Source organism: Psammomys obesus, unplaced genomic scaffold (assembly GCF_907164565.1).
Source record: "Psammomys obesus unplaced genomic scaffold, mPsaObe1.curated_primary_1811, whole genome shotgun sequence".
NCBI lineage: Eukaryota > Metazoa > Chordata > Mammalia > Rodentia > Muridae > Psammomys > Psammomys obesus.
Genome location: NW_026596152.1, coordinates 2,490,278 through 2,501,354, shown reverse-complemented (window position 1 = coordinate 2,501,354; position 11,077 = coordinate 2,490,278). Strand labels below are relative to the sequence as shown.

The 11,077-nt window shown below is 48.1% G+C and overlaps 1 protein-coding gene across 1 annotated transcript in view; it reads left to right on the top strand.

Moving 5' to 3' along the window:
- Stx8 (syntaxin 8) overlaps positions 1-11,077 on the top strand; it is a 208,377-nt gene that overhangs the window by 147,052 nt on the left and 50,248 nt on the right. The gene's annotated exons all lie outside the window — the stretch shown is intronic.

Below are 11,077 nucleotides of genomic sequence, written 5' to 3'. Positions count from 1 at the left end.
CCTTCCTTCCTTCCTTCCTTCCTTCCTTCCTTCCTTCCTTCCTTCCTTCCTTCCTTCCTCCTTCCTCCTTCCTCCTTCCTCCTTCCTCTTCCTTCTTTATTCCCACAGGGAGGTTCATTGTTTAGCCCAGGCTAGTTTGACATTCCCCTGCCTTGGCCTCCTGTGTACAGGGCCTGTGAGCATGAGCCCCCACACCTGATTGTAATACTAAACTTAGCTGATGCATTTCATAAAAGAATCCAAGTCAGGCTGCACTGGTGAAAGCAGCAGCAGAAGGGAGGCTTGTTCTCAGGAGAGGAGGGCCGGGCAGGAGGAAGGAGCCGGCGGAACGGCAGGAGCAGACTAAGAATCCTGCCAGCAGCCTTTGGCAGGGTGAAGCATCTCTGTTCCCACCTGGGATCTGTACTTCTCCTTCTCATATATGTATATATGAGAGAGAAGGAGGCAGGGTTGAATGTGCTGAGTGTTTTGGATTCATGACTCTACAATGGCTGTTTGGTACTTAGCAGCAGAAAGAATGACTATGAGCCTTATCATCTGATTTTATGGCTCCTAGGTAAACTGGGTCCCATCCACCATTCCAGAGCTCAGTAAAAACTTGGGGCTGTTGGGGTGCTCAGGGCGACAGTGTATTGGGTTCCTAAGGCTGTGTATTGCAGGGTGGCCTCTCTACTGTCCCTTCCCATCTTCCTTCCAATATGGCCCCCCTCTGGAGCTAAGCCTTTCACAGTTAGACAATGAACCAAACCCCAGCCCCTCCACCTTATCCTAAACAGAGCACAGGCTTTCTGGGTTTCATGGTCCATAACATCCTTAGGCATCTGCACTTCTTCCTTACCAATTTCCTCTCTCCCCAGCTGCCCTTGCCACTCAGTGCTCCTTTTATCTGCCCATCTGTCTGTACATCACTCTGTCATTCCCTGGCAAATATAAGCGGAATTCGTCATCTGCTGTCCATCGCCCAGCCATCATAAACACCCGCCACATGTGCCTGCAAACAAAGCAAGACGCCAGCCTGCTGCAGTGTGTGGGCTGGCCTGCCTTTCTCCAGTTGCCGTTTCTTTCCATTGAGCCCCTTCCCTCTCCTCTCCCCCTCCCTTCAGGGCCCACCCCTTTGCGTCCCCTGTCATCCTCTTGTGGGTTGGATCGCTGTGCTTTCCTGGGTGGATCCTCAGGCTCAGCTTTCTGTTTGGGCCTTAGGTACAGTCCCCACATGATCACCTGAAACAGGTCTTATTTTGACAAGAGATTGGCTGCCAACTCTCCATAGCTCCATGCTGCCTCCAGAACACACCTCCTCGGCCTTCGGGTCTGGATCGGAGCCTCTACCCTTTTGTCTGTCCCTTTGTTCCTGAACTCCGATGGGAACCTTCTGCTCATCCAAACCTCACGTGCTCACTTCTGCTGTTCAGCATTTGTTCACACTTGCCAAAGACCATCTTTGGACCCCACTGAAGGATTCCTATAGATAACACCCCATCTGCTCCGTCTTTCTAAGATAGGCTTTCATCCTGTAGCCCAAGCTGGCCTAACTCACTCTGACACCTAAACTGGCCTCCCTAGTGCTGGCATTACATTGGAGCAGCTAACACATGAGCTCATGAAAGACACATGAATGTAGGGAACTGTGGCCCCGGAGCCACACCCGCAGCCCTGCATCACTGGGACAGCTGTGCAAAGGCGAAGGAAAGCACCCAGCCCAGCAGCCTGCCTCCTGCCTTGTGGCTATTCTCAGGTCTCAGTGTGGACCCAGCACTCCAGGCTCCTCTGGTGTTTGTTTTGTTTTTGTTTTTGGAAGAGACGGAAACCTTAAGTTCTTCCTGTTTAGATTGTCACATCACACCACCAGAAGGCAGCCCTTTCACATTTCATCTTAAAGGTCGTTTCATGGGGATCATATGTATGGAGCAGTAATGCAGTTGGTATACAAAGGCCAGATAGAGTAGAAAGCTACAATCAAGATGCCTTTGGGGTCTGTAAACTCAGGCATCTGAAAACTCAGGGATGGCGCACCCATCCCGTGAACTGGGAGTGAGGAGGAGGAGGATGTGTGGACCAGGTTCATGTTCCTCTCACAGATGAACTTGGAAATATCCCCCCCCATTAATTAATGTGGCCAGATGTCGTTAATATGCTTTTTTCCTTTGACTAAAAAATGTTCAGCGAGATAAAATTAAATAGAATTTTACCAGACTGACATTAAAGAGCACGTGTGTTTGGCACGGCTATTAAATGTTGAGAGAGGCTGTGTGCTGGGGACCATCACAGGCCTTTCCTTGTGAAGAAGGAGAGAAGGTCACAGGCAGGAATGAAGCGCTGCCCCTTTGATGGGCTGCGAACAGGAGGAACTGGCCAGGCAGGTGTGCGTGCGCTCCCACACAGGTGCAGATTCCAAACGGGCGATTATTTAATACATCTGGGTTTCTGTGACACAGGCATCTGTCATCCACCCATCACATTTCAGTGGCTCTGTGCTACAGGGGAGGATCCCAGGATGCTCCAGCCAGAGGGCAGAGGGTCCCACTTTCACAGTCTAAGCCACAGGGACGCACGAGAGAATAAATCAGAGTTTCTTGGTTCCCGGGGGTCCAGTAGCAGTAGGGAATGCTAACAGTGGCAACAGGAGCAGGCAGCTTTGGGAGGATTTCTAGCATCTCTCCATGCCCTGCTACCAACTCTATGGGACAGTTTGGTTCCAGTCTAGTTTCATATGTATCAGAAGAGCCAAGTGCACATTATTGACCGTAGACCAGATGGCCTTTCTAGCATGAGCCAGTTGACCAAGGGTGATCCCAGATGAATGCGGACACCTGCCCTACTCTGTGTATTTTCTTGTTTGTCTTTGAAACCATTTTGATTAGTACATTGATAGTGCGTGAGTTGAAAAGGGTATTTGTTTTATTTTATTTCTAGGTGACGTGGTCTCATGTAGCCGAGGCTGGTCTGGAATTCAGTCGGTAGCTAAGCTAGCCTTGAACTCCTGGATTCTCCTGCCTCTATCTCACAAGTGCTATAGTAGACACAACACAACCCAACACCTGGGAGAAAGAGGAATTTCACTCACAGTTACTGCTGTAGCTGTGCAGTAGGGCCGAGATTAAATTCCATTCGGTGTCACATGAAGACAGAAAGCAGCAGCTCCCTCCTTGGGCCACACGCCACAGCGACCCAGAGAGCTAAACAATTGGCAAACCTAGATTCCCCTTGGCCATAAATATTGATTCAACTGCTTTGGGGTATAGAAAGCTGGGCTTCTCATTCAAGCTGAATCACCGCACATGTTACATTCTTCCCTGGCTCCCCGATTCTGCACGTGACAGGCAGCTATAGTGTCTATCCACTCACGTACTGTTGACGGTGCCTCTTGCCTGAGTCCTGCACGCAGACCATTCAGGTCTTTCATTTTTCATTCATTCATTCATTCATTCATTCACTCACTCAAGAAGGGTTTATCAGCCTTATGTTATGTGCTGTATACTGTCTAAGATGCTGAAGATTCAAACCAGTCCCAAAACTGGAGTAGCCCTACACGCTAGTACTTGAGAGGTGGAGTCCAGAGGGTCAGGAGTTCAAGGCCAACTTTGGCTCAAAACAAAACAAGCAAACCAGGCCTAAACCCAGGTTTCAAAATCACCATTCCAGAAATTAGCACTATAAACTGCTAACCAAAGTCTTTCATTTTTTTATGAGTATTTTGTCTACATATATGTCTGTACACTGTGTGTGCCTGGTTCCCACAGAGTCACATATGCGAACCACCACATGGGTGCTGGGAATCAAACCTAGGTCTTCCGGAGGAACAGCCAGTGCTCTTAACTGATGAGCCATCTCTCTAGCCCAAGTGGATGTGTTCCTGTGGAACTTTAAGGTGTGTTTGTAGAAAGCGTGTGCATTAGAAATCTGTTTTCAGTTCTCTTAGGCATTTCCTAGTTTTCCTGATGGTAAAATTCTCAGCTCTTTGCCGCTTCTTGAGCCGCTTGGACTCCTAAATTCCATTTTCTGTCTCAGTTACATTTTCAAAGGGAGGTTCTGAGTTGAGCTTGGCATTTATTTAAATACACTGGCATTCATTTCCCCTCCCCCTCTTTCTGGCTGTAACCTTGTGGGAATGAACGAAAACAAACAAAACCATACTAAAGGCAACGACTATTGGTGAGTAACTAATGTCCCTTTCACTCTAAAGCCTCTCTCTCCCTCCACATTTGCCACCCTTGTAAGTACCCAATTTAGGATCAAAAGTAGTTTCTAGTGCTAATTTCTGGAGTGGTGATTTTGATTTTGCACCTCTGGTGTAGCATTGTCTTTTCATGGCTGCTCTCTCGAATTCCTGCTCCCTAGCAGAAAAGGGTTTCACCCCGGTATGAAATCTGCGTTTGCTTTTCTGCAAGGTGCTGAAGCCTCAAACAGAACAAGTTCATAAGTCACGTTTAGAAGGGGCTTGAAATGCTAATTCACAGCTGTCGACAGGTATGAATACCCGTCAGCCTGGAATGTCACACCTATTCAAAGTAACTGAGCATCCCTGAATATAATCTCTTTTAAAACCAGAAATGTAAAACCTGGTTGCTTAGAGCTGAGAAAAAGTATCCTTAAGCGTCTCTTAGAAACGCTTCTAGAAATAAATAGGAACAGCCTTCTTCGCCGTGAATGTCCTCACACACCCATGGGTATGCGTTTGGTGTGTACACGTGTGCGTACACTTCGTCTATGTGTGTGTATGAGACACACCCTGAAATCTTCTTGTACTAATGAAGCTGTTGTGTTTGTGGGTGTGTGTATAAAAACTTTGAGAGATCCTGCTCATTTACTACTATTTTTATTCTTACAGAATAAAAAGCTTATTGAAGCTTTTTTCTAATTGCAAAAATTACTATTGTAGCCAAGCATGGTGTCACATACCCTTAGTTCCAGCACTGGTGAAGCACAGGCTAGCTGGAGGCTAGCTGGTGTACATAGCAAGTTCCAGTGAGATTCTGTCTCAAATAAGAGGGTAGGAGGATTGGAGTGAAGGCTAAGCAATTAAGAGCACTTACTGCTCATGCAGAGGACCTGGCTTCCATTTGCAGCACCCACAAGACAACTCACAGCCACCCATACCTGCACTTCCAGGGGATCTAGTGCCCTTTTCTGACCTTGGGCACTAGGCATGAACATGGCACACAGACATATATGCAGAACCAAACACCAATGTTCATAAAATAAAAACTAAGTAAATCTTTTTAAACTGTAGAAAATGGTAAATAGAAAATTGCAAACAAACTAAAAGCTTAATTCCTACAAATAGTGGCTGCTAAGACTTAGAGTTTGCCTTTCCAGCTGCTTTTCTATGCAGACATAAACCACAGCCACGCAATCACCTGCATCTCTCTTGGAAACACCTCATGTACTGCTAGACTAGGTTTTCTACTAGAGCCTGAGAGTTTTCTTCCAGCAAAGTGACAGTGGAACTTTAAAATTTTGGAAATGTGTGTCTTAGTTACAGGACCCCAGCTTGAAGCAAAAGTAATCTTTTCCAGTGTCACAAGGCACATTTTATTTATTTTTTATTTTAAATTTTTTTTTGTTATTTATTATTTGTTTGTTTATTTATTTATTTTTTGAGGCAGGGTTTTTCTGTGTAGCCCTGGCTGTCCTAGAACTCACTTTGTAAACCAGGCTGGCCTTGAACTCAGAGATCCACCTGCCTCTGCTTCCCGGGTGCTGGGATTAAAGGTGTGAGCCGCCAACCAGCACAAGACACATTTTAATTTGAGTCTGAGAAGTAAGAGATGCTGGAACTTACATGCCTTATAGTGCAGATGGACCTCACAGTCTGGGTCATGTCCCACTTCTGTAGGCTCAACCAGCCGAAGAAAAGCACTACCTGCGAACAAGTGTGTTCAGTTTACACTAAATGTGGATAGTCCCCCGCCCCCGCACCATTTCTTAAGCAATGCCATATAGTGTTGCTTTATTGAATTTCAATACTAAGTATCCTAAGTCATCCAGAGGTGATTAGGTCCTGTGTTAGACGCTCACCACCACACCACAAAATGAAGTATTTGAGAACATGAGCCTGGTGGTCAAACACTCTGCTCGTACGGAAGGCATTTGAGCATCCGTGGATTCCCAGGAAGGCTGCAGTAAGGCTGCTCCTCGTGGATTGAGCAACTGCTTTGAAGCATCTCATTTTCGTTTGCTTGTAGCGGCTGAGAGATTTTTGTGACGGGATGTATTTTTTTCAGAGCTAGCCAGAAACCATCCTCAGCTGGGTTGGGAAGTGGATCTCGGATTCATCGTGCTGCACCGATGAAGGGCGGGTTACTGTGGTCAGCGCCTCTCCTGGAGCAGATGTTACAGTGGAGCGAGGAGGCACGGCGAGCAGACACCGAAAAATGTCCTCACTGACAATGTGACACAGTATGGACAGCCTGGAGGGCCTCCTGCTCTCCACACTCTAAAAGTGATCCTGGTCTGTGTTGCTGATTGATTTGTCTACATTAATTAAGATCAGAGTGTTGTTGGGGAATGGTTCAGATAAGGTGAGAACATTTAAGTAATCACGAGAGTTAAATGACCTCCACCGTTAGTGCCGTCTGAATGTATTATCAAGCCATCTCCAGGAGCTTGTGAACTTGCCGTCCTGCTCTCCAGGGAAAGCCATAGTCTCTGCTGCTTTCTTAACTGGTGGATGATGTTGGCCAAGTTAACCAGCTGCAGGGCATCGATTCAGTGATTTGTCAGCTCTGTCCGCCTTACCTGGTAGAGGTGCTAAGCTAATCAAAGGCAGAAGACTGATTTGACGACTTGGCGCTCTGTCCTCACTCTTCCCTGGTGTTTTGGTTGAGGGAGAAATGATGTGCTCGTAGTCCTTCTCCCTGACTGCAGCTCAACCTTGTTCCACTTCGCCCAGTTCTCATTATAGAGCAGAAAAGGGCTGCTTAGGGCCTGGTTTATTTACCTAATAAAACTAGCTCTTGTATTGCCTGGGAAATGCTAAAATTTTTCTGTCAAGAAATCCTAGTAACAGGCAAACAGAGGTCCAGCAGTCAGGTCTGAAGAAAGAACAAAACGAAGGTCAGCTAATATCGCCATTCTTCCCCTTCCTGGTGGCCATGACAGCACCAGGGTTTATTTGAAGATCCCAGACTTCGAATCATTGCCTGCATTGTTAGCTGCCCAAGTATTTTAGGCTGTGCCAACAGTTTCAGATATTAATGTATTCTGGAGGTCAGTGAATGAAGAATTCCTCTGCACTTTTTTTTTTCCTTTTAATTTTTTTCCCCTTTCCACCCACTTTGTTTGCAGTGTCTTTGTCTGCCAGGCGTTGCTGGGCATTTCTAATGAGAGAGCAAAGAATTGTAGAAGGAGAAAGGCAAAGGGGGAGGGAGAGAGAAAACAGGCAAGAGAAACAGGGCGTGTTTAGCACTTTAACAGTAAGGTGACAGTTTTACAAGCCAGTCAGGTGCACGCAAGTCTCGGAAAGCCAAAGCGGCGCTGGCAATGCAAATTCCAAGCGGAAAGTGCATTCTGGGCCATGTCTAACTCATTGATTAGCAGCTCGCAAGGAAAATGCACTTTTATTCGCTAACATCATTTTCCCCGCAGGACGCCCAGCCTGGGTGCTGCTTTGGTATTCAAGCCAGCTTCATTATTGCAGCCACCTCGCAACCCACCCTGGGCAGCTGCTGAAAGGGGAAAAATTAAAGCAGTTCATACTCACAGTGACTTACTGCTGCAGAATAATTGGTTTCTGTTTGCAAAGAACATTATCACAGCAAAGCCCAGAAAACAGAGGGTTTCTGGGGCTGGGTTGGAAGGCGGCTGCAGGGGGAGGGAGGGATGTGAAAAAAAAAAAAATCACATTTCCTAGAAGGCAATTAGCTAATAATTAATTTTTTAGCGTGCTCCCATGGCGGACTTGTCCTTGTGTGATATATGGGCAGGGAGGCCGGTTTTGTGATACGTCCTTTGATTCCTCGTGGAAATGTTAATGAGACTAAAGCAGTTAAAGGGCTCCTTAGACAGCGCAGTGCTGTGGGGAAGGCCGGAATGAAATTCAGACCCTCTGAGGGTTTCTCTGACACACAAGAAGTCCCTTTGTCTCCTGTTTTATAAACCAGAGGCATGTCTAAAATTGCAGGGAAAGTGAGAGGGGGCTGAGGAGTGGCGCCGGGGCCTGGCTTTCTATATTTAAAGAGAGGAAAAATTGTTCGCCAGTTATCCGTGCCTGGGTTTGATAGGCAGTCTAGGGTGTTTTTGAAGTTCTGAGGGAAGGGTCTCTGAAGATGTAAGCGGGATCTGTCTTTCACTTAGACTTAATTAAGAAACTTGCTGGCTTTGTCTGTAGGGGGCCCATTACGCACAAGCTGCAGCCCCCTCTGAATAGGGGCTCAGCCTGGAAAGTGTATACAAGCCAGGCCGCCTTTGTGTCGTGTTGCCAAACTGGAGGCAGGAGCAAGTGGGAGCCCGGCTCGGCCAGAGGCCAGCCTGTTGTTCATACATGTGGACCGGTGTCCCAGACAGCATTACAGCAAGCGGGAACCCAGCTCTGCCAGAGGCCGGCCTGTTCATACATGTGAAATCGTGTTCCAGACAGCAGTGCGGCAAGTGGGCACCCATTCCCGGGGTCCTAGAACCAATGAACCTCTTAGAAAATGGAGATAGCAAATATAAAGGTAGCGGGGGGAAGGTTGGTGGTCTTCTCCGGAGCCCCTTTTCAGTCCTGAAGATGGTCCGCAGATCCTGCCAGCACCGCCAGACAGAGCTGGGAATGCAAGCCCGCCGGGGCCCTGGCCTGGCTGGAGGTGCAGTGCACGCAGCCCCCACCCCCAACACTGGATCCTCCAGCCCAGGGCACAGTTTTGCCTGGTCACTGTTCTTGTAACCCTGAGAATAATTTCCCCCTGGTGGGCTACTGTGGCCTGCCCTATTTAGAACAAAGTTGCTGAATGCCAGAGAATAAAGAACAGCTGGGAGGCTGTGAGCAGTGGTTAATCAGCTAATTCGCATTTCAAAAGGCTCTAATAAGAGGTGATAAATTCACATAAAGCCCTGGGTATGAGTACTTTATTCTGGAAAGCTTTCTCCCTTCTGTTTCTTTCCCTACCCATCTCTGCCTTGTGCTTTGAAGCCCTGGGGACCTCCCAGGGTACCCACACCTCTGCCCTCTGCCTCCTTCCAAGCCGGGAGCTGCAAACCTTCACCTTCTGGGGTGACTAGCTGCAGGCACCTCTGGGGTCCTCCACACGCCTTCAGCCCACCCCTGGCCCTGTCCACCTGGGAGTCCCAGGCCTCCCCCTCCTACTTTGCCGAGTTTGCAAGATTCAGCCTTTTCTCTCACTGTCTATTTATTCACTCTCTGCCTGATCTTAGCCAATGCCATGCAGCTGCCATTTGCTTTCCAGCCATGGGCCCCTAGCTTAACCTTAAGTACTGCCTTGTGGGGTCCAGTGCGAACCTTGTCTGTCTTGACCTTCTCCCCATCCCCTACTGCAGCTTTTCTGTCCCCCGACCCCCAATATGCCTGCTCTTCAGAACCCTATGGGCTGTCTTGGGCTCTCCAGTCAACTGTCATGATGGGGTCTTTCTATGCCTACAAGCTAAAGATACTGTCCTGTACCCAGGGCCCCTTCACCCAGTGACTAGAAATCATCTGGCCAGCCAAATGGCATTTAAGAAAGAGAGATATGATGCCAAAAGCCAAATGATTTTTGTTTCAGCCAGGAGTCCAGTTCAATTGGAAAGTGAGTTTGTCTAGACTTACACGCCGAAGCCTCGACCAAATTTAGACTGTGGTTAGCACACTCCTATAAAAGACAAGACAATAATTGCCCGAAGCATCATTGACCGGCCATACCAGAGGCAGACTAGCATATTCAGCACCTTGGATGCTTTCTGCTGTGGCTGTTGTATGTGTGTGGGAGTCTCTCCTAAATGGTAGCTGGTTTTCAAAAGCCCAGAACACCTCAGCCCTATCATGCTCTAGAAGTCCATGAGGGAACTCAGCCACCATCTTAATTACATACCCTGGAAGAGTGACATCTCATATTCTGCTCATGAGTGATGTGGAATTTCCGGACCTTCAGCCTTGACAATTTGATGACAGTTGGGGATATCCTTACAAGCCCCAAGATGGCCATTGACCCCGAAGTGCACCCTGGGAGCTGACGCGCCCCACGGTTTGTCAGCCACAGTCAGGACTCTGCTTAGCGCGCCCTGGTTATCAGCATCTCTGTCTCAGTATTATTTAGATCGCTGGTTATTCTCGAAAGATCCGCAATACTCTTCAGACAGCATGTGGACCAGCCGTCTCCCAGGGGCCCATGTGGACAGAGATGTATGTGAGGTCACACCGCAGCCCCAGCCTGCAGCCCCGGCCGTGCCTGAGATCCCAGAATTTTGTAGCTGTCAGTTGGCTGAGGAATTACTGAGTTAGTAACCATCATGGAGCCCAGGACTGTCCGAAAAGGGTCTCAGCTGCCAGCATACAAGCTGCTGACCAGCTGAATAGAAGGGGGGCCACTATTGAAAGGATATTGAAGCTGGGTATGTTGACTCACCTATAATCCTAGGTGGGAGCCTGAGACAGGAGGATTGCCTCAAGTTTGTATTTTATAGTACTTTGTCTCAAAGGGGGGCAGGGCTGCTTTTAAAGGAAGAGAAAGGATACTGAGTAGCTTGAAAAATAAGTCATGGAGTGGGCTGGGTGTTCAGGCTAGAAAATGGAGAGAACTCAAAGGCGGCCAGAAACAAATCACAGCCCTGCCGAGAGAGCCAGATTACTGCGGTTTGAATGTGACCCTTTTCTCACAGGCTCATGTTTAAACTTATCTGGTCCCCACTTTACGGCACTGTTTTGGAAGGTTGTGGAGCCTGCAGGAGGCGGGGCTCCGCTGGAGGAATTAATCCCTGGGTCATGCCTTGAGGTTTTATAGCCTGGCCTCACTCCGTGTGCACTGTCTGCTTCCTGTCCTGCCCAGAGCAAAAGTGTCCCAGCTGTACTCCTGTCTCCATGGAGCCACCTGCTACCACACCAGGGGCGGGCTGTGGCCTCTCAAACCACAAGCCCAAATAAACCCCTCCTTCTTTAAGTTGT